Source organism: Diaphorina citri, unplaced genomic scaffold, assembly GCF_000475195.1.
Source record: "Diaphorina citri unplaced genomic scaffold, Diaci psyllid genome assembly version 1.1 scaffold345, whole genome shotgun sequence".
Taxonomy (NCBI): domain Eukaryota; kingdom Metazoa; phylum Arthropoda; class Insecta; order Hemiptera; family Psyllidae; genus Diaphorina; species Diaphorina citri.
The window spans coordinates 61655-69473 of NW_007377780.1; the positions used below are offsets into that span (position 1 = coordinate 61655).

Here is a 7819-nt window from a genome sequence, read left to right on the forward strand (position 1 = left end):
GGTATCATTGCAAATTTTCTTTTTATCTCAATGAGAAATAAATTTATTTCTTGTTTTTTTTTTTTTTTTTTTTTTTTTTTTTTTTTTTAAAAAAAACTCTAACGACTTTGCCTAGAATCAAACCTGGATTTTTATTATTATTATTTTATTTATTTTTTTTTCACATACCAGTTGACCAGGAAAAATATCTTTGTGTATCTCTTATTTATCAAACGAATTAACAATTAAATTAAGAAAAATAGTCAAAGGCTACTAAGTAACTTGTGATTTTGTGTTTCAGATGTTCTCAGTATGTGACTATGATGGAGTCGGGTGAATCCAATCCCTGTATCAAGGGCTTCATGTTGTTCCTAGCTGAGCTGTACAAACTATTGGAGGGCTATGAACAGAACGTTGTAGTCGAAGTAGGAAACCTCCTGCTGAGAGCTCTACACACACTGGTGTCTCTACCGTACGATCCTCAGAATAGTAAAATAACCATTGTGGTCACTATCTTGAAAGTGAGTACCGTTGACAGCCAGCCTCAGGGCAAACTTTTTTTTTTAAAGAGGTTTGACAGAGGGAACTGTAACTGCTATGGTCTTATCGTCCCGAAATAGAAGAGAGAAGGACACTCTCTCAGTCTTCTTCTATTCTATTCCCTCCCATTCCTCTCCTTTCCTTTACAGAAATTCCTTGGTAGACTGTCAGATCGAATTCCTATTCCAATGCCTATTTGACATCCTTGCTAAATGTGCTACCTCTCTCCTCAACTATTCCATGTAGTGACGTCAGAATAGAACTCTGGGGAAAATGACAACATTCCTGTGAGGAAAATATATGGAAAATTCTCTCCTGGGAGGGGAATTTTTTGGGAAACTTTCTAGTATGTGTGTATTTATTTTTCCCACCTATGTCAAAGTCTCGTGTACCTTTTTTTTATTATTATTTGCGATCTTATAGGGAACCTCTTCCCAATTTTCATGGATATTACTAAAAGCCTTCTTAGCTCTTTCTGTCAAATATATAAATTTTCTTTTTACTCTGTTAATTCCGCCGCCACTAGTCGCTACTCATTAAAGAAGCTACTCAATTGGCCTCACCGAATGCACTCTTAACTTTGTCGAGAATTGAGCACGGGACCTCAGGCTTGCGAGCGTAGTATGATACCCACTCGGGCATGGAGCTTTGGTCACTTTTACATTTATCTTGTAAATGGAATACCTACTTATCGAGCAAGATAAACAAGGTATATTCTATATTCTATTCTACATTGTTCCGAGTGCATAGTAGTGCGCTAAGTTCCAGTAGTAATGAAGATTTTCCATTGTATTTCAGATCCCCAACCATTAAGCTGCCTGCCGAGTAGAAATCCTGTGGTGATCTGACCTACTCAGAACTCAAACTGTGAATGTGATCCTCAAAATATATTCTTTGCAACTCATACCGGGCCTTGAATCAGCGTGTTCTATTGACGAAATATCTCGCCATATTTCACCATTGATTGAAAAAAAAATCCGCCATATTTCATTAATAGAGTGCAATAGTCCTAAATTAAAATGGACGCGGCTTCACGCGGCACATAAGGGATCAGGAAGAGACCGCCTTAACATAACACTTTTTCAAAAGTTCATTACCTGTGTTGCTGTCTAAGCAGAGTATTCTTCGAGTGACTGTAAGGTCTCGGTGCGTGGGGGTTCGAACTGAAACCATCCCCACAGTGCGATAGTCCTAAATTAAAATGGACGCGGCCTCACGCGGCACATAAGGGATCAGGAAGAGACCGCCTTAACATAACACTTTTTCAAAAGCTCATTACCTGTGTTGCTGTCTAAGCAGAGTATTCTTCGAGTGACTGTAAGGTCTCGGTGCGTGGGGGTTCGAACTGAAACCATCCCCATAATTGTTCAGCTGCTCATTGGAGAAATGCTTGGACAGAAGAGTCTCCGAGTTGGGGTGATAGTCATACACAAACACGATAGCTGAAATATAGACAAGTACGGTGAAACAAACAAACGGACAAGCTAAAGAAAGAATAAATCGCTTTAAAACTAAACAATCAAGAGTACCTACAACAATGAAGGAGTTGCAATTGGGAAAATATTTGACAGACAAGCTAAAGAAAGAATAAATCGCTTTAAAACTAAACAATCAAGAGTACCTACAACAATGAAGGAGTTGCAATTGGGAAAATATTTACCAGACAGACAACCTAAAGAAAGAATAAATCGCTTTAAAACTAAACAATCAAGAGTACCTACAACAATGAAGGAGTTGCAATTGGGAAAATATTTTTAATAAAAGGTCGATTCCTACGTAAAAAGTTATGAAAAATCCAAATCTGAGGTCAAAACTCCGAAAAAGTAACTTTAAGAGGTCGAAAATTCATTTTTTAATTGCCGTTCTAATGAAAAAGTTCAAAGAGTTGTGACGTCAGATTTCACGTCAAAATGCGCAGAAACGCTTGCAGACAAACAAACGAAGCGGGAGTCATGAATTATGACGTCATCGCCTACGGGAGCGTATGCCGTGACGTCAAACTTCACGACGAAGCGGGAGTCATGAATTATGACGTCATCGCCTACGGGAGCATATGTCGTGACGTCAAACTTTACGATTTATCGGTGATCGATTTATATCGGTATCTAGAAGTCGTAGAAGAAAAAGAAAAATTCCGTTGGTCCTCATTTTTCCTGCTCTATGACTTTGAAACATCACCCAAGTAAGCGCAACTGATCTATTAGGGTGATTGCTTTGGACTGGTTTTGCTGCAAATCTACAAATTTTCCAGAGTGCTTTTCGCACTCAACCTTTGCTATTTGCTTTGTCTTCCTTCTCTCTATGAAACCTAAAAAAAAAAAAAAAAACTTCGAGTTTCCGATTTACAACATCAGCCCTAAAATTAATTATTTCAGGGGCGCTAATTACAGTGGTCACCAAACGCCTTGGTCGTAAACACCTCCCGCAGGGCTGTACAATGTTGGATATGTTGAAGTTTCTTCCCACATATCTACAAACACGAGACACTTGGTGCCTCGGCAGGCGGGAAACTAATGCACCACGCGGCGTAGAGCAGTAGCGTGCTCCGGACTTGATGTTAGTCGCCTTGTATGCTGTGGATGTCAAAGTAGCCTATCATGTTCCGGGCTTGATGCCCGTGGGAAATCTGCTCCAGAGGTACCTGGAAAGAACATTTTGACCGATTGGTAATACTTTTCATTCATCACTTTGTATAGAGCTCCCTCCTGTACATAAAGAAATGGAAAGTAAGAAATTGGGAAAAACGAAATCTAAAAAAAATAAGTATCGCCCGTCACAAATTCCATTGGGCCTAGTGACTAAGTAGTTTTACCTGCCCCGGCGGCGTAGTGGTCAAGACGCTCGCCTGGTAAACAGGAGGGCGTGGGTTCGATCCCAGCCGAGGTATGGAATTTTATCCTCATTTATTTGAGAATTCGACCACATAATAATGGAGCTCTAAGGGTTAGGTGGTAGAGAACGCCTAAGACGTTAACCTCGCCTAGTGGTTGCCTTCCACTCAAGAGTCTATTATTATTATTTTAAGAATAGGAAATTCGAACATCTCGTTTTCAGAGAATTATTCATTAGGATTACCATTCCAGCACAGAAGAGAGTAATAATAAATGACCATGTTCTCGCGGAATGAGGACAAAAACCGATCCAGCAGCGTAATAGACAAAACTTTCGTGAAACTGTTTTTCAAGAAAGTTTTGGCACAGTGTAACAGAGACAATTTGACACACAATATTTGGATTCCTTGATGCACGTACAATTTTAAACAACGTACAGATAAAAGTAAAATCCATTTTCTACGAGATTACCAGGTCATGATAGTTGTCCACTTCCAGGGGCAGCTCGGGAAACAGCTCCGGATTAGCGGACACCAGTGTGAGCGCATTCTTATGTTGTATCTCGGCCCGTATGTTCTCCGACATATAGAACGACGAGTTATCCACTGTCGCCACGTTAGGTGGCTTGTGACGGACATGGGGGGGTGTGCCCGGGTGCATTGTGTAGCCTGGGGGGGAGCTGAGCACCCCGGGGGCAGACAGGTCATCCCCTGGTGCGGGACCGGCAGCCCCGGGAACCTCGGTACCTGAGGACGGTGCCTGGTAGAAGTAAGTTGTGCCGCCGAAGTTCTCCTGGGAACACAGAATGATATTTAAAATGATATACTTCAAATGAAGTGAATTCCAAGTTTTAACTCGACGATTTTAATAATGTTATTCTCATAACGCCGACCCTATTTAAATAGGAAAAGGCTAGAAAGAAGAAGATTCCCATAATTAGATCCTTTCTGTTCTTATTGTTTTCACTAATTTGTATCTTTTTTATAAATGTTGTAAGCTTCTATTAAGTAGTTAAGATTTTTTCCTTTTGTTTGTTTGTTTGTTTTTCACCACAACTCTCTAGCAGTTTATCTGATTTTGATGAAATTCGGTAAAATTGTTCAAAATATAAAGCAATATTTTTCATGATATGTTGGTCTTTTTTAATAAATTCTTTCCTTCCCAGACGTTTTATTTGATTTTTATCAAATGGGCTTGATGGACTTGTACAAGCTTAACCCATCCTTTGGGGCAGTTCCCCCACTTGTACAAGCTTAACCCATCCTTTGGGGCAGTTCCCCCACTTGTATAAGCTTAACCCATCCTTTGGGGCAGTTTCCCCACTTGTACAAGCTTAACCCATCCTTTGGGGCAGTTCCCCCACTTGTATAAGCTTAACCCATCCTTTGGGGCAGTTCCCCCACTTGTATAAGCTTAACCCATCCTTTAGGGCAGTTGCCCCCACACCTGCCTCAGAGTGGGCTTTTTGTGTATGACAAATAAATTGAAGAACTAAGTGGGATTTTTTTCAATCCCACCTGATACGTGGGAAGACTCTTGTCCACCATAGAGTGAGGCGTGGGAGAAATAATGGACTGTGTGAGAATTATTTTATCTCACCTGATACGTGGGAAGACTCTTGTCCACCATAGAGTGAGGCGTGGGAGAAATTATGGACTGTGTGGGAGATGGGGTGTTGGGTTGGGGTGACACAGTGCTGCTATCTACCAACCGGTTGGCAAAAGTTGTCACACTGTTCCTCGGTATGAACTCGGAGGACTGTGCTGCCAATACCTGAGATGACAGCTGGAAAATTTGAATAAAACAAAATTGATACGTGAGCATTTTGCCAAACTGTTGACTCCCTGCCTAGTTAGCTTAGAAAGTAAATTGTCAGGGCTAGGTCACATGTTTCATTCCCGCCTGGGGCGGATTTTTTTTCTTAAACAGAAAACAGATCCTAAACAGATTTTTTCCTTGAAAACAGATAATATTTGTTCTTGGAACAGCTTTCTTCTATTTTGATATTGGGATGATGAGACCTTCACCAAACATTTCCATTCCCCGCTAGGCATAGATGTTAAGACTCTTACCTTTTTCATAGAGAGCAAAGGTTCAAGAGACATGGACGAGACAGTCTTGAGAGGATTGTGCTGCCAATACCTGAGATGACAGCTGGAAAATTGGAATAAAACAAAATTGATACATGAGCATTTTGCCAAACTGTTGACTCCCAGCCTAGTTAGCTTAGAAAGTAGATTGTCAGGGCTAGGTCACAGGTTTCATTCCCGCCTGGGGCAGATTTTTTTTCCTAAACAGAAAACAGATTCTAAACAGATTTTTTCCTTGAAAACACTTAAGGTTTGTTCTTGGACCAGCTTTCTATTTTGATATTGGGATGATGAGACCTTCACCAAACTTTTCCATTCCCCGCTAGGCATAGATGTTAAGACTCTTACCTTTTTCATAGAGAGCAAAGGTTCAAGAGACATGGACGAGACAGTCTTGTTCCTAAACAGAAAACAGATCCTAAACAGATTTTTTCCTTGAAAACAGATAAGGTTTGTTCTTGGAATAGCTTTCTCCTATTTTCATATTGGGATGATAAGACCTTCAGCAAACTTTTCCATTCCCCGCTAGGCATAGTTGTTAAGACTCTTACCTTTTTCATAGAGAGCAAAGGTTCAAGAGACATGGACGAGACAGTCTTGCTAAGCGACTGAGCCATGGCACTGCTACCCGAGTCTGGAGGTCTCTTCTGAAAATACAAACGAACATTTTAAAATAGGTATTATATTTGGTACCTATCAGATACCTACACATGGCAAGGTACATACCTGAATGGGAAGAGATATGTGATAGGTGAATAGATATTGATTTTTTTTTTTTTTTCTTATCAGCCAATCGGAAGAGATATTTGATAGGTGAATGAAGATATTGATTTTTTTTTTTTTTTATCAGCCAGTAAGTACTTAAATTCTGTTCACAATGTTTCTAAACAATGTTGAAGTCTTAAATTGAGAGGGGGGGGAGGGAGAGAGAGAGAAAGAAAAGGACCTTTGATAAAAAAAAAAGAGAGAGAGAGAGGTTCCTCAGTAAATCAGCATATAAGATTCCTCAGTAGCTCAGCACTACTTTCACATTTTTCCTTGGGACCTTTGGTTTGTGATTTTGTATACAGGTCTTCACTACCAAAAATTGTTTTCAATATAAGTGAATTCCTTCTTCCTAGCCTCTTCTTACTTAAATAGGGTGGGTGTTTCTTGTCAGTCTTGTCCAGAGAACCTTATTGTGCATTTCATGCCCTTTGTCTCGCTGGAGGACGTAAAACTGAGACAAATCCAGCCCTGTCAAGCCACAGACAATAACACTGGCTCTTTTGAGGGTACCTGAATGGGACTATGGTCAAGTCGGTCTCAGGAAGTAGGGTTACTTAAATAGGGTGGGTGTTTCTTGTGAGTCCCCTCCAGGGAGCCCTGTTGTGTACCTAATGCCCTGTTAAATTTTTCTCACTCAAATCTTGATTCACACAATCCTTCCACCTTTTTTTTTGTCCTTCCTTGCCTTTTTCTCTCCCTCACTTCCATTCTCTTGACTCTTTTCCATAATTATGTAGCTCTCATCTCTTCTTTCAACAAGACCATGAGAAATAAATAAAGATAAATAAAAAAAATCATAAATACTCAAAGTGTGAAAAATCATAAGTGGTATCTCACCATGTAAGTAGGAGAGAGAGAGAGAGAGAGACCCTATTTAAATAAGAAAAGACTATGAAAAAGAGGAGAAAAGAAAGAGAGAAAAACAAGATGTTGTCAGAATAACACTTTTTCAACAGTGCAATAGTCCTAAATTAAAATGGACGCGGCCTCACGCGGCACATAAGGGATCAGGAAGAGACCGCCTTAACATAACACTTTTTCAAATTTGAATTACCTGTGTTGCTGTCTAAGCAGAGTATTCTTCGAGTGACTGTAAGGTCTCGGTGCGTGGGGGTTCGAACTGAATCCATCTCCATAATTGGTCAGCTGCTCATTGGAGAAATGCTTGGACAGAAGAGTCTCCGAGTTGGGGTGATAGTCATACACAAACACGATAGCTGAAATATAGACCAAGGTTTTAAAATCGGTGCGGGTGGTGTACAACCACTTACAAGAAAGAGAATGCTTTGCATGCATCTTTGGAACTAGTGTTGTGGAAGAAATGGTGAAATGTTACTTAAGAAATAATAACTTGACAAATGAAGTGAGCTAACAAATCAATGAAGTTATAAAACTCAGTTCTTGATAAGTTCCATGCGACGAGAGAGATTTGAAGTAGCACCCTCCCGTTTACCACATTTGTTCCTTTGGGGGTGATGTTAACCTGTTTATTCATACTAATTGAATAGAACTAAAGGGTACTTGTGCAGAAGTCACATCTGTGGAATATTGCTACCAAAGGAACTGGCACAAACAAGCAGTGACCAGTGTTATTATAGGGTTAGGTTAAAC

The 7819-nt window shown here is 40.1% G+C and overlaps 1 long non-coding RNA gene and 1 pseudogene across 1 annotated transcript; one reads left to right on the forward strand and one right to left on the reverse strand.

The window, feature by feature from the left end:
• Positions 1-7819, reverse strand: part of LOC103507835 — a 25340-nt pseudogene that overhangs the window by 15623 nt on the left and 1898 nt on the right.
• On the forward strand, positions 673-1517 carry LOC103507836. The gene is made up of 2 exons (XR_003391128.1): positions 673-865; positions 1318-1517. It is a non-coding gene; the product is annotated as an uncharacterized LOC103507836 (long non-coding RNA).